The following is a 9,367-nucleotide window of genomic DNA, read 5'->3' as shown; positions in this document are numbered from 1 at the left end:
CATTATGTTAAAAATTTAGATAAGAATCTAACTAATGAAACGCAGTGGTAAAATCTTTGTAATACTATTACCTAACAGTTTTATAATTTTTCAATAATTGAGCTAAAATATAGGACTTCCGAAATAAGTTTGTAAATATTATGGTAAAATGGCATAAAAATTACATTATTTTCAACAGAAGGTATATGGAAGAATTATCAGAAACATATTCAAATAACATGAACTTATTCAATGAAAGAACTTATGAACTTACACATTCAGGAGAAAAACCATTTGCGTGTGATGAAAGTGATTTCCAATATAATCAAATATGTAATTTAAAAATACCTAGTAAGCTTAAAACATATGAAATGTCAATAGTGATAAAAACCTTATAAATGCGATGAAAGTTCATATAGATGCTCGCAAATTAGTTGTCTTCGATTCCCATCTTGGTTGTATACTCATGGCTGAGGATCTTAACCACTGTTAAATTTTGTTATCCTTTGAGCGACTAAGACTTTCAAGCCTTCTCGATCTTCAGTTTCTCCAAAGGAGAATAAATGGTGGCCGCAGTAATCGTAAAAGACATGATATGACAAATTCTTTCGAAGAACCTAAATTTAATCAGTGCACATATAGCTGCTCGCAACACAGTAGTTTAAAAAGACATAAGTGATAATAAATAGTGTTGAAAAACCTTATAAATGCACTTATTGTTTATAAAGATGCTCGCAACCTAGAAACAATAAAATCTATAAAATGAAACATAACGGGAGAAATCCTCATTAATGCGATTTGTGTACATATAGATGCTCGCGAATTAATATTTAAGAAGACAAAGGCATATTCTAATGAAAAACTTTATAAATGCGATGAATGTTCATATAGATGCTCGAAAATTAGTTGTTTTCTCCTCTCTTCTTAGTTGTATACTCATGGCTGAGGATCTTGATCACATTTAAATTTTGTCATCCTTTGAGCGACCAAGACTTTTAAGCCGTCTCGACCTTCCGCTTCTCGCAGAGCAGAATGAATGGTGCCAGCAATACTCGTAAAAAAACATGAAATAACACATTGTGACGAAGAACCTAAATGTGATCAGTGGACATATAGATGCTCGCTAGTTTAAAAATAAATAAGATGACAAAAAAATGTGTTCAAAAACCTTATAAATGCAATATATGTTCATAAAGATGCTCGCAACCTAGAAACTTTAAATCTATAAAATAAAACATAACGGGGCACACCCTCATAAATGCGATTTGTGTTTATATAGATGCTCGCGAATTAATGTTTTAAAAGTCATACAATGACACATTCTGATAAAAAAAATTATAAATTCAATGTATGTTCATATAGATTCTCGCGACGTGGTAGTCTTTAAATACCTACATATTATGACACATATTGTTTTCGAACATTTTCATTACATATAAGATCTTATACCTAATCCTAAATCCCATATGGGATCATTTATGAGGGTGTGCCCCGTTATGTTTTATTTTATAAATTTTAAGGTTTCGTGGTTGCGAGCATCCTTATTACCATATCTTGCATTTATAAGGTTTTTGAACACTTTTTTTGTCATCTTATGTATTTTTAAACTAGCGAGCATCTATATGTCCACTGATCACATCTAGGTTCTTCGTAACAATGTGTTATTTCAAGTTTTTTACGAGTATTGCTATGTAATGTAATTTCTATGCAATTTTACCATAATATTTACAAACTTATTTCGGAAGTCCTATATTTTAGCTCAACTATTGAAAAATTATAAAACTGTTAGGTAATAGTATTACAAAGATTTTACCACTGCGTTTCATTAGTTAGATTCTTATCTAAATTTTTAACATAATGAATAAGCTGCTAAAGAATCTGTTTTAAAAATCGGATGAACTTGATATTTTTATATGGCAAACGTATATAAGTATAGACATCTTATCGGTGGTAAACTCAAAATACCTAAACTATCAACTTACCAACTTTTGGCAGCATCTTATCGAATACGTTGTTTAAGAACTCATAAACTTACACATTCAGGAGAAAAACCTGTTGCGTGTAATGAGTGATGACTTTGAAATGTAATCAAATATGTCATTTAAAAAACCTAGTAGTCTTAAAACATGTGGAATGACAATACTGGTGAACACACTAACGAATGTGATTTATGTTCATATAGATGCTCGCAAATTAAAGTTTTAAAAGACACAAAATGACACATTCCGATGAAAAATCTAATAAATGCAATGTATGTTCATGTAGATTTTCGCGAATAATATGCGTACTTGCCAGACCGAGGATTGGAACTAGGGACCCTTGACGCAATATGCCAACGCTTAAGCCGCGTGGCCATTTTTGGTGGATGGTGAAAAACCTTATAAATGCAATGTATGTTCATATAGATGCTCGCAACTAGGTCATCTTAAAAACTAACAAATGACAAATTCTGGTGAAAAATCTTTAAAATTCGATGTATATTCATATAAATGCGTACGACTTTGTTGTCTTAAAAGACATGAAATGAATATGTACATATTATATAGAACATACTCGTGAAAAATCTTATAAATGCAATGTATGTTCATTTGGATGCTCGCGACGGAGTAATCTTCAAACATATGTAAAGATACAAAATGGTGAATTACCTTTTAAATAAATTGACTACTTATACGGAGGCTCGGCACAAAATCATCTTAACGCTCATAAAACGAAACAGGAGAAAAACCATTTGCGTGTGATGAATTTTATTTTGAATGTAAGTAGTACTTACCTAAACAAATATGTCATTTAAAAACTCATAATCGTGATGAGTTTAAATATAAATGTAAACAGATATGTAAGTAGGTACGTTGTTTAAGAACTAATAAACACACACATTCAAAAGAAAACCATTTGCGTGAAACAATTAATTGTCGAAGCTGTCAGAGGCAATAACTTTTTAAAGAACCTACAAAACTTTATTTGATATCGATTCTGAATAGCATAATATGAAGTGACTAACACTTCTCTCCTAACATAACACCTACCAGAACTACAAGCATACGTTGCACCACCTGGAGAAACAGAGAAAAAGAAGAAGCAAATATTATTAGGAAGAGTTAAGTGCCTGCAAGTTAACCCCTTTATATAAAAAAAATATAAATGTCATTCCATTATCTTTTGAGGAAAATATCGTTGCATAAAAACATACCTATTGCATTTTTCAAAAGTATGCATACCTAATTGTATTCTAATAACTTAACGGTATTTATTTTTATTACAGATCATTTTAAAAACAGTAGGTAAGTATAATTATATAATTGACTGCATTTTTCCTTATTAAACTGACATTGATCCATTCAAAATCATAAATAAATAGATAAATGTTAAGAAAGTTGAATGATTTTGTAATTTTGACACTTTTGTGTAATCAAATTGTCAATTTTGAGGTAGTCTATTATAAACCGACATATTTAGTGCACCTTACACCGTTTTGGCTATTTTGAGGAGACTCTTTTGACTGGATGTTCCAAACGGATGCGGTCGTTTTTGTTTAGGACATTTTGACGGGGTACTTAGTGAAAATGGAAAAATGCGAATTTTTCGCGTAATTTAAATGGAAAAACAATAAAAACTTCATGAAAAATCATGTAATTAAATTACTCAAAGGTGTGCATTTAAAAAATGTGGAAAAAAAATGTTTGGTTTTAAAACTTGACAGCCACTCAAAATCTAATTACTAGCTTAATATAAGAGATAAAATTTTTTTAAATCGTGCTAAAAGTTTACATAAATTAACTTAATCGGATGCTTTAAACAAAAAAATTTTAAGGCAAATTTTTTGGTTCAAGTATCAAGTCACTAAAATTAAAAAATAATATCTCTCACGATATAATCGATAAAACAAAAAAAGCACGTGCACAAACGTAAGCCAATAATAGACAAATTGATGACTTAATAAAAAGTTAAAAAAGTTTGTTGGGTGATTCTACTTAACGATCATTAAGTATTTCATATAGAATAACTCACGCACTATATTAGAAAAAAAATAAAAAAGTATGCAGAATTGCGCACTAGCTAGGCAACAAGAGATTTAACTACAAAATATTTTTTTAAACCCACCCAGTCAGGTTTTGCATACAAACTTTAAAATTGAATAGCGCGCTGAATATAAGTGAAAAAGCAAAACAAAATCGTGCACTAACGTTCACTACCAACGCACAAGTGTTTACAATTTAAATTTAAGGAAAAACACATGTTTTGTGACACAAGTATCCAGCATTTAGCTGGGTCACCCAAATTGAAATGCGAATAACCCCCTTAATGTGCGTGCACAAACGAAAAAAACGCGTGCACAAACGTGCACTAACGATGCACAAACTAATGCACTCGAAAAAAGTTGAAATTTCAACATTGGGTGACCCAACGTTTAGCTGGAACACCCAATTTGAAATTGGAATTTTTCGGTTATTATAGGTGCACAAACGAAAAAAAATCGTGCACAAACGTGCACTAACGATGCACAAACAAATGCACGCAAAAAAAGTTAGAGTTTTAACATTGGGTGTTCCAGGTAAATGGACCTCTCCACAGGTATGCATTGTTCATAATATAATTATAGAAATAATATTAGTGACGAAGGGTGGAGGTAGGCTGTTAAGATCCGACATTAATAGAGCACACTAAACTTTGTTAATCATATGTATTTATTTTTATTGAACAAATTAATTCTTAATTCAATGAAATCAAATAAGTATGAATGACAAGTTTAGTTGGCACTATTTATGTTGGATGTTAACAGTCTACCTCCGCCCCTCGCCACTGCATTATATGAAGAAATATTATATATTTTATTATTGCACGTATTCTAATTGAAAGAAACGCATTCCAAAATAAATGATTTCTATGGATTTTGAAAGAGCTTTTGCACAAAATTATATTTTGAAGTAGAATATGTATTTTCAGTTAGAACATGTGTATTATACCTGTATTATATATTTTACAGGTATAAAGATAATCGCAACAGTATGCGATCAAAGCGCGACGAACATTGCTGCTTTGAAAAGTCTACGTGTCAATACAGAGAGACAAAGAGCCGATACCGGATATGAACGTATGTATTTATTACCTGTGTATATGTCAAATTAATTCTAATACCTATTTTACATGTTATTATATGCTTTTCACTTATTCGTTTTATTCTCAGGTATCACAATAGAAATTATCAAAGGACAAGAGATTGTCGCCCTCCTTGATGTGCCTCATTTATTGAAAGGGATGAGAAATAACTTGATGACAAAAGACCTTATGTATTTCGATGGCAAGACAATTAGGTACGCATCGTGGAAACATATTATTGATCTGTATAAGATAGATCAGGCGAACGTCGGCAATTTGAGGCTCATTCCCAAAATAAATGAGACACATATTTTTGCATCGAAAATGAATAAGATGAAGGTGTCGACTTGTGCCCAAGTGCTAAGCCAGAAATTTGGCAGTCACCTGGTGTTCTGTGCCACACACAAGGTAACTTGGTTTTATATATTATGTAACTAATTCAATAACATTTAACTCAAAATCTGATTATTTTTATAACAGTATATTAAAATAAATTAAAAAAGCATTTATAATTTTAAAGTTATCAGTTATGCCATCATGGATTAATTAAATATTTCCATCTGAATTAACCCTGCTGCAAAGTCATTCAAATTTATTTAATTACAAATAAGTGTAATTTCCAAATTATAAAGCATACATGGAAGTACACCGAATTAGCTAGGCGAGTAGATATTATTTTCAGAAGATACTGAATATCTTTTTATTTCGATTCCAGGGGTAGTGATGCCAAACGGACAAATCATCCCAAGAGAAGCTGAATACACCGGCAAAATGCTATTGTTTTGGGATGAAGTTTTTGACTCTGTGAATGGAACCTCACTGAAACCACATCCGTATTGGAAAACGAAAAGGGTTTGCGCTTCAAAGGAGTCATTACACCGAAAGGAGTCATTCCACCGACAATTCTGGTTTGATAGTATAGTAAAAATTAGACAGATGCAATTTGTAGACCAACATAAAAATCCAGTACCAAAGGTGCCATCACTTCTGAATTGGGAAAAAACTTTGGCTGGTTGCATTAAAATATTGGATATATTGCATGATGTGGGATTTGAGTATGTAGCTTTTCGTAATAATTTCAACCAGGATTCGCTGGAAAATTTCTTTGGCAGTATAAGAAGCCACAATTTTCGTAATGTCAATCCCACACCATGTCAATTTTCAGGATCCTTTAAAAGCCTTTTGATTAACAATTTAATGTCTAGATATTCCATCAGAAATAATTGTGAGAAAGACGATGCTGATGGTCTTTTTGAGAATTTATTAGGATTTTTAAAACAAACCGATGAAACCCCACAAAACCTTGATGAAAGCATTTCAGGCGTAGTTTCAGAGGATTATTTGGAAGATAATTTAACCTCTACGAATGGTAAAATGTACACTGCTGGTTATGTTATTCGTAAAATTTCAAACTCTTGTACGCATTGTAAACGCGACATGAACACCGAGCCTACCAGCAAGCACGCTAACGTAGCTATGCGAGAATTCGGAAAGGATAGAAAATTAAAATATGCCTCTGACAATATGCTTGACTGCTTCAATTCAACTGGAAAATTAATTAGAAATTATTTATCAGAAAATGCTTCTACGCATAATATTCAGGCAAAATTAAGAACCAAAATTCTTCAGAAAATTGATTTCACCGTTTTTTCGTGCCCTCTCCATAAAGAAGAGATTAAGGATAGATTCATAAAATGTATGCTTTCTTTACAAATACATGCTTTCTGTAATACTGCAAATAAAATTCTAAATGGCAAATTAAATTATTCGGGGAGAAATAAAGTTTATTTAGCAGCTGGTCAAAAATATAATAGTAGGCGAAGAAGGCCTGTGCGATAATATTTGTTTAACAATAAAATTATTTGTACAGATTTTACACTAGTACCTATGTACTGGTAAATATTTTTTAATTTTACTCCAGTTGTTTACTACAGTTGTGATTTAAGTTACATATTGCGTTTTTCTAATTTTTATGCTCTGGTTATTCACTTTATTTTGGGGGATTTAACAACATTCGAAGTGCACTGACATTGACACCTCATGACAGTTACCTATTCTATCTCTTTTACAAGGTAAAATTAAAATGTAATTATTATTGTCAACCATTATATAAAATAAAATCATATATTTATTTAAATTGAGATGTCAATGTCAAACCATTGAGGCTGCATTTTTTTAAACATTTTTTGAGAGTAATGAGGAGATATGGCAGCGGACCATGATTCGTCAGATCCGAGACGGAGGAGCGACATTGGCCCTGGCTCAGCCAAATGCTACGGAACGCCCAAAACAAAAAGATAAGTGAAGAAGCCTATATCGTAATGTTTATTTAGAATTAGTATCATTTGCACATTTTTTTTAAATCAATAATGATGGATAATGTTTGTTCTCAGTTGTTTTGTAGTTGCATTTTGCATCTATCACTTTTTTCTTCATTGAATATTTGCGATAATTGACATATTACGGAGTGAGTTATTATTTGTTCATTTATTTTTATAGTTAACATGTTGGAACGGTGGCCGTTGCAGCCTCCCATCACATCCAACTGGACATGGCTCGGCTGCGTGCTACATATGCATCAATGGATTCTCAAGCGAGTCCGGTTTTACATCGTCTACCTGAGGCGCAGGAGCGACATTGGCTCTCGCACAGCCAAGTGCTACGGAACGCCCAAAAAAAAGTAAATGAAGAAGCCTATATCATGTTTATTTAGAATTAGTATCATTTGTACATTTTTTAAAAATCTAATACTGATGGATAAATTTTTTTTACATGCATTTTGCGTGTGTCTTCATTTTACTTCTTTCAATAATTACGATAATTAATATTATTTCGGAGTGATTTATTATTTGTTTTTTACTTTTACTTTTATAGTAAATATGGAACAGCCATCGATGCAGTCTCCCATCACATCCAACTAGACATGGCTCGGCTGACAGCGGACTTGACGTTAGAAGATGCAAGAAGACAGGCGAGCAATAGTGATTAAAATAATTGTAGTGTTTTCAGTGATCAGTTATAATTTATTATAATATAAAACAAACGGCTCTCATGTAGGAAAGCCTACCTGTCAAATTTCATAGACAACTACAGAAAAATATCTATCGTGTTGTTGTTATAATATATAGTGAAATCATGTCCTTATTAATGTGCCGCATAGATCCTTAGTTACAAAGGCAAAATATAATATAAATATTTAAATGATGTTCCAAGAAGTATTAAATTTTATTCATCGTAAATGATTATTATATTATGCCGTGGTTGTCTATGAAATCTGATGGGTAGGCTTTCCTACATGAGAGCGAAACATAGTTTAATAATGTTTCCATTTATTTTTTTAATACTCGTATCAGTTAAACAAACTACTTACTCAATAATAATGTTTATAATATTTAATTTCATGAATGTTAATATTTTACTTGATAACTGTTACTATACTTATTGATTTTAAATTTTATAAATAAATGTGTGTAATTTATATAATTGCCTTTTATTTATTTCGTTTCCCATGCCTGAATATGAAAATAAATTTAAATTTGGTGGGCTTTTTAATTTTATTTCAAAGCCTTTACCATAGATGGTGTTGTTTTAGTGGGAATACTTTTGTTAGCCTCTTTCGAATCTATTTACGTATATTATCTATGGCCGTCATGTATCGTCAGTGTTGACATTATAGGAGAAAAAACCCAATTTGATTTATTTGTTATTTTAGACCATGATGCGCTGTTCCACCGCCATCTTTAGATTATGAAAGCATGAGCATAACTTTTTGCACAAGCAACAAGTTGTCAACTGGCATACTATTTATTGATAACGAACTGACTAGCAAGTAGAGTTTGATATTCTATAATGACTTGTTATATTTAAAAAAAAACCTCTAATTTATAAACATCATCTACAATATTCATTAATTCAACTGGTCATAACGACTAGCTATCTTCGCGAATCGTGTGGACAAATTTGGCGCTGTTTGAATTTCGGAGCTGTTCGGACAGCTCCCTCGACCTCTTTTTTCTTCCACCTTTGGCCATACCTACCAGACTTCTTGTGATAAGTGGTCTCTAAGGTGGACGTTTCTTGAGGAATCTCTGGCGCTGATGGCAGGACCCATCGAGCACACCAATTGTATACGTCCTGTTTTGTATTTCCTTTCATTGTAATATTAGTTCCATCAAGCTTGTAGTGAATAATGTTATTTAACTCTCAGACATCGTTCGTTCAATAGATTAGGCATATATATATTACATTAACTTATTTCTTGAATTAGGTACTTATTACTTGTTTCTAA

The 9,367-nt window shown here is 31.8% G+C and overlaps 1 long non-coding RNA gene across 1 annotated transcript; it reads left to right on the top strand.

The window, feature by feature from the left end:
* Positions 1 to 7,165: 7,165 nt before the first annotated feature.
* Positions 7,166 to 8,556, top strand: LOC147077355 (uncharacterized). The gene is made up of 2 exons (XR_015069813.1): positions 7,166 to 7,759; positions 7,954 to 8,556. It is a non-coding gene; the product is annotated as an uncharacterized LOC147077355 (long non-coding RNA).
* Positions 8,557 to 9,367: the final 811 nt, after the last annotated feature.

Source organism: Rhyacophila brunnea, unplaced genomic scaffold (genome assembly GCF_057557595.1).
Source record: "Rhyacophila brunnea isolate RB1 unplaced genomic scaffold, BYU_Rbru_1.0 scaffold_13, whole genome shotgun sequence".
Classification (NCBI taxonomy): Eukaryota; Metazoa; Arthropoda; class Insecta; order Trichoptera; family Rhyacophilidae; genus Rhyacophila; species Rhyacophila brunnea.
This window is presented reverse-complemented; position numbering and strand designations above follow the sequence as displayed.